The 14829-nt window shown below is 44.8% G+C and overlaps 1 long non-coding RNA gene across 1 annotated transcript; it reads left to right on the top strand.

The window, feature by feature from the left end:
• Nucleotides 1-7362: 7362 nt before the first annotated feature.
• LOC147016443 (uncharacterized) lies at nt 7363-13041 on the top strand. The gene is made up of 3 exons (XR_015049667.1): nt 7363-7910; nt 8113-8238; nt 11656-13041. It is a non-coding gene; the product is annotated as an uncharacterized LOC147016443 (long non-coding RNA).
• Nucleotides 13042-14829: the final 1788 nt, after the last annotated feature.

A 14829-nucleotide genomic window follows, 5' to 3' on the forward strand; every position in this document is an offset into this window, starting at 1 on the left:
CCAGATACCTGCTCTATTCTGATGTCTGTCCTCCATTTTTACCCCCTGTGCCACCATTGGATGGTCATGGAGACCTTCCACCCACACTGGAATGCACGGAGCATGCATCTTGGACACCCCACACCAGCAGCTTAATCGGCATGAAGGTGCGCGTCTCGCTGACCGATGGTGTGGTGTCCGCCATGCATATCTGTGTCGTGGCCTTGGGTGTGAGCACGGGCAATTTTATGCTCTCATCCCCACCTGCACCGTGACATATGGGCTGCGCAGCTTCAGTCTTCCGGCACGGAACCTTGCCGTGCACCGAGGTACACAGTTTACATACTAGCCGTTTGACTTCCCCCACGCAGACCTGTGCTGCGGTGTTGGGTGTGCGTTCACACAGCTCTCGTGCAGACTCCGTCCTGCACTGCACGCACACAGATAAACACACAGATAAACACAAAGGCACACAAACACCCCGAGAGGCATCCTCGACCAGGCCTGCGTCGAACGGACTTGCTCCCCTTCACATCGTGTGTGTCCATATACCTCGCCACTGCTGTCGCAATCGCCGGCTCCATCCCGCGATCGTGCCTCTTGTCCGGCTCTCCCGGCATGGATCTCCGCACCTGTGGAGCCGTGCGCACCTCACTCCTCCCTGCCCCAACACGTCCTCGTGTCTCCTTTCTTACACATTTTATTTCCACTGGCGCTCTTTCCTTTCTCCTCATTTCCTGTTTTAATTTCTTCTGTGTTCCCTTTACCCGTAATTGTTACCTCTTTTCATTACTCCTTTGGCAGCCTTTGTGTCCCAAACCCCTTTTTGGTCTGGCTGCCATTCCTGTGCTCCGTGTCCCATATGCCGCTTCTATAACCCGCGACAACTCTTCCTGGCCACCCTCAATCTTATTTCCCCATCAGCCCAAATGTCCCTCGCCATGTGCCGCATCATGGCCATCAACTGTTTTGCCTCATCTGGCATGAACATATTTCTGCTGCTTGGGGCTGAACTGCTGGAGGGTGTTGGCCAACTGGGTAGTTCCTTCTAGATCCCACCCCTGGTTTGGGTTGCCCTGATTGCTCTCCATTATTCTTCAATATAATTTGCTGCCAAATCGCATGCCCCATGCAAATTTCGTTTTGAGAAGGGGTTTCCCGCTCCTTCGGTCCGAATTGCACTCTGCTGACACCAACGTTGTGGTCATTGGAGTCATCCCAGTTTCCCGGTGTGAATCTGAATCCTGATGAACCGCATCAAAGCGATCACGCCGGCCAATGGATTTGTGCACTCCGAGCTAGTTCCCGTGCCTGTTCGCCATATTACTGTGCTCAGGTGGAATGCCCAAGCCAGGCGGGAGACATGCTTATCAGTGCCGTACGTCCGATTACCCAAAAATGCTTGGACGCAGGTATGTTTCATAATGAGCACTAATCGCCTGAACACAATCTGTTCTTTAATGGATGTTTGTAACTCATGTACCAAACGATTAGAGCAACTCAAATACTCAGAAACCAAGTGGATTTGTAATGTGCATTCACAACAAGAAGGGCAGGAATACAAAAATAAGCAATACAGTTTCTGTACAATAATAAAACCCCGTCGACGCCCCCGAGTAAACAAACGATCGGCGAGTCCTTATCTACTCTTTTGGGCTTCAAGCACACCACAGAAGAAAAGACCGGAAGAAATTGACAAGACTGAAACGCCAGGGCTGCGTCCAGCAGGACCCAGTGAGTCCAGAGTGGTGATCTGACCACAGTTTGTGCCACGAGCAGAAGCTGGCACGAGGGAGAAGTGGACGTGGCTTCCCGTGGGGTGTGTCTGCAAGCTCCAGACCGATGTGTGCCGTGCCGCGGAGAAGACCCCAAGAGAGAGCAGGTTCTCCGACACAGTTTGCATGCATCTCTCTTTTGCGGTTTGCACTGCCGCCTTTTATAGTCTCTGCTCCCACCCTCAACCGTGACACCACCAGTCCCACCCTGCTTGGCTACCATTGGTCAGTATCTTAGCCCGTGGGGTGGGGAAACTCACCCTGACCTTTCCTCCACTTTGGATGGTACACTTTCTCCATCGTGGTGGGGTTTTCCAGTCTTTGCTTGCACCGAAGGCTTGTCACACCACTTGAAGAACATATAGAAACAGATTACAAAGGGATAAAACATAAAAAGGGTGTGAAGGGACAGCGGTTATAAACACACACATGTGGAGAGGGAAGACAACAGCTTTCTGTAAATATAGCGAAATATATCCCGATATGACAATTCAATTACCTCACTCTTATTCTCAACATGCATGACGCGAAATAACTACTGCTATTCATCCATCCATCCAATGGGACCATACTGTGTGCCGAGCGTTGGTGCTGCCGAAGCAGTCACCTTGACTATTGGGTACTGTCCTGGACTCCGACGGGTACTGTCCTGGACTCCGATATCCACTCCGATGGGTACTGTCCTGGACTCCGAAGTCCACTCTGACAGGTACTGTCCTGGACTCCGACGTCCACTCCGACAGGTACTGTCCTGGACTCCGATGTCCACTCCGGGTACTGTCGCCACTCCGACGGGTACTGTCCTGGACTCCGATGTCCACTCCGATGGGTACTGTCCTGGACTCCGATGTCCACTCCGACGGGTACTGTCCTGGACTCTGATGTCCACTCCGACGGGTCCTGTCGCCACTCCGACGCAGGATACCAGCAAGCTGGCACTCATTTTGCCGACCTCGGAAGGATGACAAGCAGAATCAACCCCACCTGGTAATAATTCAACAGCCGAGTGGGATTTGAACTCAGGATTCTAGGCTCCCAAGCCCACCACTCTAACCATGAGGCCAACACCAGGCATAACTACTGCTCTACTATGCAAAATTACCCCCGAGAAGGCATTCCAACAATAATATATTTATTTATTTATATATAATTTTCTATTTTGTGTTTTTTCAACCAAAGAAACACACTGACTCTATGACATGGCGCTGACATCATGTACATAAATTATGCCAATACATCACCTCCAAACTAAGAGGAAAGTTTGGGGGTTCAATTCAGTTATATTAATGAGCCTAATATGGTCACAAATAAACGATCAGCAATATGTTGTCCTGATGAGCCCACAACAAGGGCGAAATCTAGATCGACATCTCTGTTTTTGTCTGTTCGTGACCACAGACTTTAAAACTCAGTTTGCAAAGGCTTGAGTACCATACGGATGCCTCCTAGTTTGGAGGTGACGTGTTGGCATAAAATATGTACATATCGTCAGCTTCATGTCACAGAGTCAGTGTGCTTCTTAAGTTGAATTTAATATTCCTGGCTGAAAACCTCCTGACTAGTGATCAGCAGGGCAGAGACAATGTGCTCGCATGGCAGGTCGTGCAGCAAGCGCCGTGATGGGATCTGTGCCTTGCTGCCTCGTCAAGTTTGGGGGTTCGATTCAATATATATATATATATATATATATATATATATATATATATATATATATATATATATATATATATATATATATATATATATATATATATATATATATATATATATATAAATATATATATAAATATATATATATAAATATATATATATATATATATATATATATATATATAAATATATATATATATATATATATATATATATATATAAATATATATATGTTGTTACGGTCTGGGATTCGGGGCTCGCCACGAGGAGAAGCACTCGAGTTTTTCAAGAACACCCATGTCCTGAGGTCACCGGGCACAGACAATTCTGCAGTTCAACAGGCTGTAGTTCTTACACAGCTGTAGCCACTAAACTTAGACTACCGGCCTAGCAGGGTTACACTTCGATGTTTCTGCGATACCTTTCTGTTGTCATGGCAACCTAAATAGAGGCCACGCCCTCGGTACCACACCTGGTGATCTTCTGCCGAGTGGAACAGATAGGTGCAGCACCGGCGAACAGAGCAAATCAGGTGGGGTACATCTTCCAGTCCAATTATACTTGTACACTGTGTCTAACCGATGAAGGAAAAGACAACCAAGACAGATTGGAAATAACAACCCACAAATATTTATTTACAAACACGAGCAAGAAATCATTTAAAAAGGAATATTTACAGGCAAGCAAGCAACAGGCACAAAGGAGCAGATTTAACTGTAACACGTCATCTTTCTTGCGCAGTCTCATTTACACAAAAGACATGGCCATCATTCAATCTGGGTAGAAGAAGAAAACAAGAAGAACTTGAGAAGAAAATAAAAGAACGAAGTGTGTGGTTGACTCCTTCCCTCACCTGACACAGCGTGGTGGGGATGTGCCAGCCCAAATATACTGGGGAATGGGGAGGAGCGGGGGGGGGGGGAAGAATTGGGAAGATGGGCAGTGGAATGGCGATGCCGTGCGATGGGATGTGCAGCCGCATTTCTGAGGTGTCCAGACCCCGTAGGCAAGTCCTCTCCGGCATCCCAGCTCCGTTTGTGCCATGCAAAGTTCATAGGAATGCTGTTTCTGGTGCGTTCCATCCCCTCAAGCTGCTTAAGCTCTGCATAATACTCTCCACAAACTCTGCACACTTCTCTGTCCCTTGCTGGACAAGCTTTTTGGACCAGGACACGGACAAGCTCTGCAGTGACTCCCTCCACACACTTTTGTCCTCTTCCTCCTCATATAGCTTTCTCTCACAAGGACGAGGACCAGCTCCAAGCACCTTTCTCCTCGCAAGATCTCGCCTTTTTCCGTCTCGTGTGAGCCTCCTCATTGGTGCGCACCCGATGTGGGTGTTTCCAAGACGCAGCTTGTGGAAGATTCCATGTCATTCTGCGGTGACCACCACGAGCGCCCCCAGCCCTCCCCTCATGCATAAAGGATGCGGAAAGCACCCCTAGACCCTCCCCCACGCGCAAACGTTCTATGTACAGTGATCCAGTGTATCACATGAGAGGCACCGTCCCGCAGGCCACAAATATCAAGTGTCGTGCTTTGAGCCATGAATGTGTGAAATATGATAATGCACGGATTGAGTGGCAAAGGAGAAGGATGCAGACGGACCGAGGGACGAAGGATAGACCGTTGACTTCAGGTTTGGTAGAGGGGGCTAATGGGGGATTGTTGAAACGGAATGATGGTGTGAAGGAAGGATTGTTGAAAAGAGCAGGGGGGTGGGGGAGGGGGGAATGGACCAATAGGATAAAGGAGGAATTGTTGAAAGGGGCAGGGTGGGGGGCAGGGGGGGGGAGAGGAAGACATCACACCAGGGAAACATAAGCTAACCTCAATGCATGTCCTTTCCCCCTCCCTCCCCCCCCAAAAAAATCCCTTTGACAAGCGACTAAAGTCGACCTATACATCGACTAAAGAAATAACTTATCCTCGGGTCTCTTAGGTGTCCCATGCTCTCCCCCTGAGATGTGTTTACAAAACCAACATTTTCACCTTTTGTTGCCTTATAGCCTGGAATGAAATTTCATAAAAATCATACTTTTTCCACCTTTATTTACACATTGTAACCCACAACTTCCAAGTGAAAAACAAATTCTCCAAATTACAGAAAATTAATTAAAAATACAAAACTAGAATATCTCGGTTGGATAAGTGTCCATCACTCCCCCCCCCCCGAGTTAATACTTGGTGGAAGCACCTTTTACAGCAATTACAGCTGTGAGACTGTTGGGATAGGTCTCTACAATCTTTGCATACCTTGATTGGGTAAATATTTACCAATTATTCTGTACAAAACTGTTCAACCTCAGTGAAGTTGCGTGGGGAGCGTTGGACAGCAATCTTCAAGTCGAACCACAGATCGAAATATCATGAGATATATATATATATATATATATATATATATATATATATATATATATATATATATATATATATATATATATATATATATATAATGTTAAGATGATTTAAAGGCTTGAAGGCATGGCATGACTCATCATCGCTGTGGTGTCTTTCTCTCCTTGCAAACTCGCAACGTATTTCACCAGACTAGCAATTCAAATGGTGAGTGTCACCATGCAGTGCAGTGGCTGAAGAGGTGAAACTCCTGACCGGTTTCGGTCTTGTTGGGCCTCATCAGGGCAGGATGGCTGGTGTTGGCTTAATGGCTAGAGTGGTGGGCTTGGGATCCGAGGGTCCTGAGTTTAAATCCCGCTTTTCTGTTGAATGAACACCAGGTGGAGTTGACTCAGCCTGTCATCCTTCTGAGGTCGGTAAAATGAGTGCCAGCTTGCTGGTATCCTGTGTCGGAGTGGCGACCCATCCAGAATTGTGCCCAATAGCCAAGGAGACTGCTTAGGCAGCACCAACGCTCTGCACAGAGTATGGTCCCAATCTCCTCCTCCTCAAGGTGACGGTTCTGGTTATATGTAGCGCCACCTTTGGTAGTAGCCCGTATTACAAATCATCTTCTGTTATCTTCTTCAAAACATAATGGAACCTTCTCAAAATTATGTTGTGGAGTATTATATGTTGTGATTCAAAAATTCTTTAAAAAGTGGCAAACATTATAAAGTGCATTTCCAAGAATGTGCTGCAGCACATTGCCCACCTGATGTGGGCCGAGAAGATTGACTGGAGGACGGGGAGTGACAACTCGTATAGCTTCTTATTCTAATAATGCAGTTCTCATGTATGTTTTTACGTAGCCGAGATAGCGCTCCCTGGTGGTGTGTGTGCTAGCTCAGAAGTGGATGTGAAACTTAAGCGATAATTCAATTGTAAAGATATGTGCGTCCACAAAATAATATAATTTTAAACTAAATAATGCAACTGTCACAGAACATAGTTATACGAGCTGTTTGAGGGTACTTGAGAGTACTTGAGTGCCCGTCGTAGACAGGCCCTTCAGCTAATTATTTCAAATCAGCTGCACCATCAAAGGAACATCATAAAGACAATTTCATAAGTGAATGTGCTTTTCAGTACGAGATTGATTAGACACTTGACTTGCAACCCCCCCCCCCTCTCCCAGCCCCTTCCATGTCATATTTTTCAAAATCCCAATTGTGTTTCTTTGAAAATGGGTGTTTGGGTGTTTCCTTCCAGTCCATGTGGTGTGATGCTATCTCGTGGTGTTTTGCGTTGCAGTGGAGACGTGGATCAGGCTGATTGGACAGAATTGCCTTTTGCTGCATTCCCTGTCGCTGAGCTCCTGTTGCTAATTGTATATGATACAAACACGTCAAAGACCTCCACAAGATGTTAATTTCAGGGCATATTCGACACAGAAACCCTTTACCTCGTCTCTGCAAGGTGACTCAAGTACTGATTATAAATTGCGAGTAAATGGCATTCGGTAGCTTGAGGAGGGCTGCAAGGTTGCAATGTCTGTGACAGCCAAATAAAGTTGTCAAAACACTGTCGTGGCATTGCTGGAGAGCTGATAAGCAATTTCTCAAACAAGCACAATGCCGGCCACAAAATACGAGGCAAAAGGCAAAAGATCTTGAATTACAAGATGTTCAAATTCTGACAATCTCACCTTTAAGGCTCGAGGAAAGCGGGTGCATGTTTTGAAGTTTCTGATTCTTGATGAAACTTAAAGGAACTGTATCAACAGTCGAAACAGCAACTTCTCAACTCCAAATATAGGAATTTGAAAGCTCTCTAAGTTGATGCCAAACCCTTGTGTGGTATCTCAAGCCGGTTAATGCAGTGCTTCATCTGCAGTCCATCGTCAGAGAAACTGATGACCCTTGCGGAAAGACTCGCCACATTTCGGGAACTCGCACCCAACGTTCCTTGGCTTATTTGGCAGCTGAATTGTTTTCAAGGAAACTGTAAAGAGTGCATAAGACTGATCCTCCAGGGATGTTTGAAGAGGAGATAATTTGACCTTGTTGCAAAAAGAAACAAGAGATCTATCAATAATTGGTCCATCTTGGAGGACTTCTGTAATGGGAAGATTGGTGCAGTCGAAGACAAGCTGAACCTTTTGAAAAGGTATTGACTTTCCAGGGAAAGCAAAGGTTATCTTGACTTGGGGAAAATATATTTGAAGGAAAACACAAGTGGAAACTATTTACTACTTCCTTTAATTACCATGTTATGGTGGTGTTATTGTTTTGTATGCAGCCTGTCGCTGCTGGTTGCGTCATTTTCTGGAAGCGTGGCTTTGCCGCTGATGCAGTGTCCCCGCTTTCAGAAAGCTGGTCTCATTTTGCCGACCTCGGAAGGATGATGGACTGAGTCAACTCCACCTGGTGTTATTTCAACGGCACGAAAAGAACTTGAACTCAAGACCCGAACATCTTGAGCCAGCCATGTCTCTGTGAGTCCCCATGAATTAACCGTTAAGCCAACACCAGGCTATATTATGGTGTGAGGGACTTATAAATCCCTGCTCAATAATCTACACGGACCACTGCGTAGTGACAAGTCTGTATCATTAGTTAGTTTTAGTTATCATTAGTTTAAAAACTAATTGAATCATTCCGTTTTTTAAACGTTTTTTATGGTTGAGTTTTTTATTTTTTTACATTATTAGTCTGCCTATATTAGTTGGGACTAGATGACCCGTGAACCCGTTGTGACAGCGGTTGATGAAAAAAATCATTTCAAGAGAGAAATAAGAGATAGCTCCAGCGAACTATATCGCTGAGGTTGTTTGCATTGATGAAATACTCCCGAAGAGTACTTGACTGAATCGGGAATAGATTTTTTAATAATTTTTTTCATTGCCCGATTTGAACGAAATTTGATACTGCACACTGCAAGCGAATGGTGAGTAAGGTGGCCTGAAAATGTTTGCGCTATCGTGTACCTTTTTGGCTGTATTTCGGGAACATACATACATACATACATACAAGATGAGAGTTTTAGTAATATATAGAATAGATGGGTCCAAAAGGTCGAAATTTGGGAGTGAAAGCTGAACTTTTGCACAGTGACCCCGGGAGACCTGGTAGATATCCGACAAAAAATTGCTGAAGAATCTCATGGGGTTTTTTTTTCCCCAAAATTCAAGATGGCCACCACGCCGCTACCTATAATTCGTGAAATCATGAAATCAGCATATAATAGCTTGTAAACATTCTGTACTTTTAGTATGTTGTTTTTTTTTCTGTACTAACTATTGCACTTAGGATGATGCTTTTGGTGTCTATCCCCATGTTTTCTGACCCAAGGAATCCAATGATAGCAAAATTAATCACCTCCAGTCATTTCTTCTTCACCTAAATCCAACAAGGCATCCCGCCTTGTAATCTTTCTCACTTCCTGAAATGACATTTATGCAGTATGTCAGTATATTTAACTTTGAAATTATCTTGTAATCTTCATTTCCTTCTCCTTTATTAAAGGCGCCATGCCGGGTCCCTGTGCGCTGTTCCCGAAGTTTGATGCTGAATCTCCCCCTGAATTTCAACCCGACGGAGAAACCATGGAGAGCGAGCCCAAAGCGAGGTCTACAATTATTGATGCCAGTCGCCGGAGAGAGGATGGTAGAGATCAGTATCTTAGCACTGCCCGGTCACTCATAGTTCATGTGTCCTGGAGGAAGGTTTATACTCGAAAGAACAGTATCATTTCCCATAGGAAGAAGCTGAGCGATGGTGATAACATTGAAAACCCCTTTCTTCATTCTGCTGAACAGTGTTCGAGTGAATTTAACATAACCAAGGACTGTCTGATTTGTTGTGAGGAGGCAAATGAAAACAGAACGAAGAAGGATCCCAAACAAAGATACTGATAGAGTGTACAGATGTGAGACATTGCCATTCATCCAGAAAATCGATATGATGAAACGGGCAGAAAAGTGCTGCGTCATTTAGCCACAACTATCTATCTTCCCGCAGCCGAGGCCAAGTACCATAATCGCTGTCGTCTCAATTTATTTCGACCAAAGAAACCACACTCAGAACATAGTGAGGACAAGAAGAAAGCCTTCGACTTCCTCGGTGACTTTCTCAAAGACAACTCGGAGTGCCAGTATTCGATCTGCGAGTTGGAAGAGATAATGAAAGAGAACATGCATGATGAGGCTGAAGTGCATATCAGAAAGCATCTTGAAAATAAACTGAAACAGCATTTTGGTGACAGCTTGGTCGTTACATCATTGCTAAGCAAACCCAACGTATTGACATTTCGCAGAGCTTTTCGTGAAATCGCACACCAGTCGTGGTACGATGACGGGGATCCTGATCCTCAGTTTGAGAAACAGCGCATGACTCGTACAGTTGCTGAAATAGTGGCTGCAGACATCCGTTCCATGCTTTGTGAATGTGATGTGTACTCCTCCCCACGTTCTCAAGAACTTACTGCTCTGCAAGAGGCAGTTCCTCAGACACTCCATAGTCTAGTTGAGGGAATCATATCTCAGCAAGGTCGCCATGCCCAAAATACTACACTGACTCAGAGTAAGAGCATTGTGATTGAACAAGCTATCATGTCGGTCACACACCCCCGTTTGTTCCTATCCCCATTGCTAGTAGGTCTAGGTGTATATCTGCATCGGAAATATGACTCAGAGAACCTCATGCACATGTTGCATGCTTTTGGCTTTTGTAGCTCATACGAGGAGGCTAGGAGATATCAGTGGTTAGCTCTCTTTGGTTCATCCCCATTCCCTCCGAATGATGATGCATTTGTTCAGTTTATCTTTGACTGCATGTGATGATAGGGTGCGATACCACCAGTGCTCCTTTTTCCAAGGGCAAGAAGAAGCCCCTCATGCTCGCAAAACGCAGCAAAGAGTTCTGCTCTTGCCTCGCCATCTTCAATAACAGGGGAAGTGACAAAGCTAGCATTGCTGAAGCCAGAGAGAACTTGATGATGATGATGATGATGATGATGATGATGTACAATGTGAAACAATTCAAAAGTCTTGATAAGGAGAGATACTTTCGCCTCAAGCAGATGATCGCTCGCAAGACTTCCATCCACAACTAAACTTAGCACCCTCCCCACAACAAGTATTTCTGCTAAGATGCACTCCTTCCGTGTGTTCCTGCAAGTCCAGTCCTGGTATGGCAATGACCTCGATCCTTTAGAGTTTAGATTTTGGGTGGGACGTGCGGGCTGGCAATCTGTTCCCTTTTGGTTCCAAATGTGCCGCTGCTCCGGAGCGACAGCTCAACATGATATACTGTGACTGTCAAGCGGGTTGCAAAGGTAATTCAGCTTGTCGGTGTCGGAAGGCTAACGAAGCATGAAATGCTACGTGTGGACACTGTGTGGGTTTGACCTGTACCGATGCGTCCAATAATGACATGGGCCATGATGCAGATTGATTGCAATCCTCCTCAACCATCTTAGGCATCTCAGGCATGTTTAGTTTATGCAAGAACATTCTTCCATAGTTCATTCTTCTGGTATGAGATAATATAATTACCATTGCCCAAACTCATTGCGAAGTACATTGTGTGGTAATATTCAATGTTGTACACAATGAAACTCATATTTAATAATATGTTGTTCTGCTTTATGATCACAAAACGTTTTTGTGTGATACACACTTATTTGATTCCTTGTATCATGAAACATGGGTATACAGAGACATGACAGAATTCAATAGACACCATAATTTTTAAAAATAATTTCTTTATTGAAAATCTGAAGAACATTTGATCCATTTTAATACATACACTCGTATTTTGTAGACTTGCCATTTGCAGTTTTCAACGCTTTTACTCTTTCAGGCGTAGAACTAACAAGTTCTGAAATTTTCTCTTGTGGGATTTCTGTCCAGGCTTCCCGCAAAAGGATCAGCAATTCTGCCCGTGATGTTGGTTTCCTGGACTTTTTCCGCACAGCTCGATCCAATATGGCACAGAGCTGTTCAATGGGATTCATCTTAGGAGACTGACTTGGCCATGGAAGTCGCTTGATCCCATTTCTGTCCTGCCATTCTTTGGTCTTTTTCACAGTGTGGCATGGAGCTCCATCTTCCATGAACAGTGTGTCGTTTTTGACCATCTGACCAGTGGAGAAGATGGGGAGAAATCCATTCTCAAGGATAGAAATGTGTGTCGTGTTGATGTTGCTAACACACTCCACAAGCTCTGACCGACCAGCACTCCAGATTGCTCCCCACACCATCACTGAAAAACCACCGTGTTTGACAGTTGGCTGTAATCGGTCAAAGAAAACTTTTGATTGGGAAGTCTCCAGACCATGCGTGTCCACTGTAAGAAAATTGAGCAAATTGGGACTCATCTGAAAAAAATGACAGTTTGCCAAAACTCCAAGGGTCTGATGGCCATCTCATCAGCCCACTTCTTTCTCCTTTGAATGTTGGCTGGTCGAAGAAGAGGTTTTCTCCGAGCTGCTCTCCCAGAGTATCCCAGTTGATGAAAAGCACCACACAGCAGTTCTTGAGTTAACTTGGACCTCCTCTGCAACATCTGCTGCCTTGCAACAGGGAGTTTTCTCAATGGACCACTTGACAGCTCAAAGACATCTTTCTGAAAACCCAGATCGACCAGAATGGGAAGCTGTGGATTCCTTGCCTTCGCTGGTGAATTGCACAATCACTCGATTGACTGTAGAAAGTGGAATACCAAGGTTCTGAGATATCTGACTCCACCTTCCGATTGGCCAACAATTCCTTCTCTTTGAAAGTCGCAAATGTCGTGTGCTCCTTGGGTTTGAGGCATAGTTAATTGTCATACATGACCCAGAAACTCGTTTCTGCAAATAAACAGTTGAATATTAGTACAAATCACTGAGTAAAGCTTGCTTTATACAGATGAAATGAATAAATTTAAGGTGTCTATTTACTTCTGTCATGTCTCTGTTGACACAAACAGCACCTTTCTAAGTTGATCGGTTGCTGAGATATTACTATTTTGATGTTTCCATCATTACGTGGGATGCCACATTGGATTTAGGCGAAGAAGAAATGACTGGAGGAGATTAATTTTGCTTTCATTGGATTGCTTCGGTCAGAAAACATGGGACTAGCCACCAAAAGCAAGATTATAAGTGCAATAGTTTACTAGCTATGCCGATTTCATGATTTAACTAATTATGGGCGGCGGTGTGGCGGCCATCTTGAATTTTGGAAAAATCCCCCATGAGATTCTTCGGGACTTTTTCGATCCTTGTGGAGGATTTCTAAGTCCTACTCACGTTGTTGTTCTTCATCTTCTTCTTGTGGACTTTTTTGTCTCACAGCCGACAGTTTTCATCGAAACTTCCTGAAACTTGGTATATATATATATATATATATATATATATATATATATATATATGTAAAAATACCCTGCGCAGACAGTAACCATCTCCGATTTTCACCCTGAAGCAACTGTGAAAGCAACTGTGAAGTGAAGCAACTCACTCATTGTCCTTTGCAGTCTGTCCACATAATCGTTTGGGTCCAAATCGGTGTGAATGTTTGGCGGAGCAACAAATTGCCCAGGAAGGCGCAGTGTTGATCCAAAAACTCGATCAGCTTTCACCGTGGTATCAATGCCCAAACTTACTACCGGTAGGTTTTCCATTCAGTAATGGGTGAGGACTTCAGCCGTCAATGGAACCGTTTGACAAGCCCGCTTGCAGTAGAGTGGTAAGTAGTTCTGGTGCGTTTACTTCCAAGTAACTCAGTCAACGTTTTGAAAGTGTGGACTCAAACTGTGGTCCTCTGTCAGTGGTGATAATAGATGGGACACGAAACACTGCAACCCATCTGGAAACTAAAGCTTTGGCTACGGTCTCCACCGCTATGTCCGGTATTGGAATCGTTTCTGGCCACCTGGTAAAATGGTCAACGCACGTAAGCAGATATGTGTGACCGCAAGATGGTGGAAGAGAGCTGACTAAATCAATGTGCACGTGATCAAAACGGGTATCGGAGACGCAAAGGTACCTAATGGTGTCACCGTATGACGATGTACTTTCGCTCTTTGACACTGTAGACAGGCTCTGGACCAGTTTCTCACACCATGGTTCATTCTACACCAGACAAAGCGTTGAGGCACAAGATGCTGCATTGCTCTGATATCAGGGTGAGATAGATTAGTGTAAAGCTTCAAATATGGTGCATCTGAACTCAGCAGGAGCATATGGATGAGAAGTACCAGTGGATAGGTTATAAACAATAATACCTTCAGAAATAGGAAGAGGTACTTCACTGAACTTGAGTGATGTGGAATGAGCACTGAGATGCTGTAGTTTCTCTCCTCTGCAGTTCTTGAGATGCTGGTTCTGAGATGCTGCAGTCTGTCCGCTTGCTGTGCTTTGGCAATCCTGTTGAAATAAATGGAGATTGTTGTGTCAAGGATGTTGATATTGAGCCGTAAGAGAGCATCAGCTACAGTTTTCTCTTTACCGCTCACATGACGTACATCAGTGGTAAATTGAGGAACGTACTCAAGGTGCTGGACCTCTCTCGATGAATAGCAATCAAGCTTTGCCTGGAAAGCATGAGTTAATGACTTATGGTCAGTGTAAACACAAAACTGCCTACTCTCAGGCACGTGAGAAAAATTTTGGATTGCGAGGTAAACCACCAGCAACTTTTGACGAAAGGTGCTGTATTGTGCCTCTGCCTGGTGTTGGCTTAATGGTTAGGGTGGTGGGCTTGTGATCTTCGGATCCTGCTCAGCTGTTGAATTAATACCAGGTGGGATTGACTCTGCCTGTCATCCTTCTGAGGTCAGCAAAATGAGTTCCAGCTTGCTGATATCCTGTGACGGAGTGGTGACCTGTCCAGGATTGTGCCCAATAGCCGAGGAGACTGCTTAGGCAGCACCAACTCTGCACAGAGTATGATCCCAATGGATGGATGGATGGATCTTGTCTCTGCCGGCTGCAACGAACTGGAAAATTAGGAAATGGGCTCCCACTTCCCTTACACATTCTGTTGGAGTACGCCACCCACTGCCACATCTGACATGTCCACCATGATACATAGTGGTGCATC

Source organism: Eptatretus burgeri, chromosome 11 (genome assembly GCF_056783735.1).
Source record: "Eptatretus burgeri isolate ZD-2024b chromosome 11, Ebu_testis_v1, whole genome shotgun sequence".
NCBI classification, from domain to species: domain Eukaryota; kingdom Metazoa; phylum Chordata; class Myxini; order Myxiniformes; family Myxinidae; genus Eptatretus; species Eptatretus burgeri.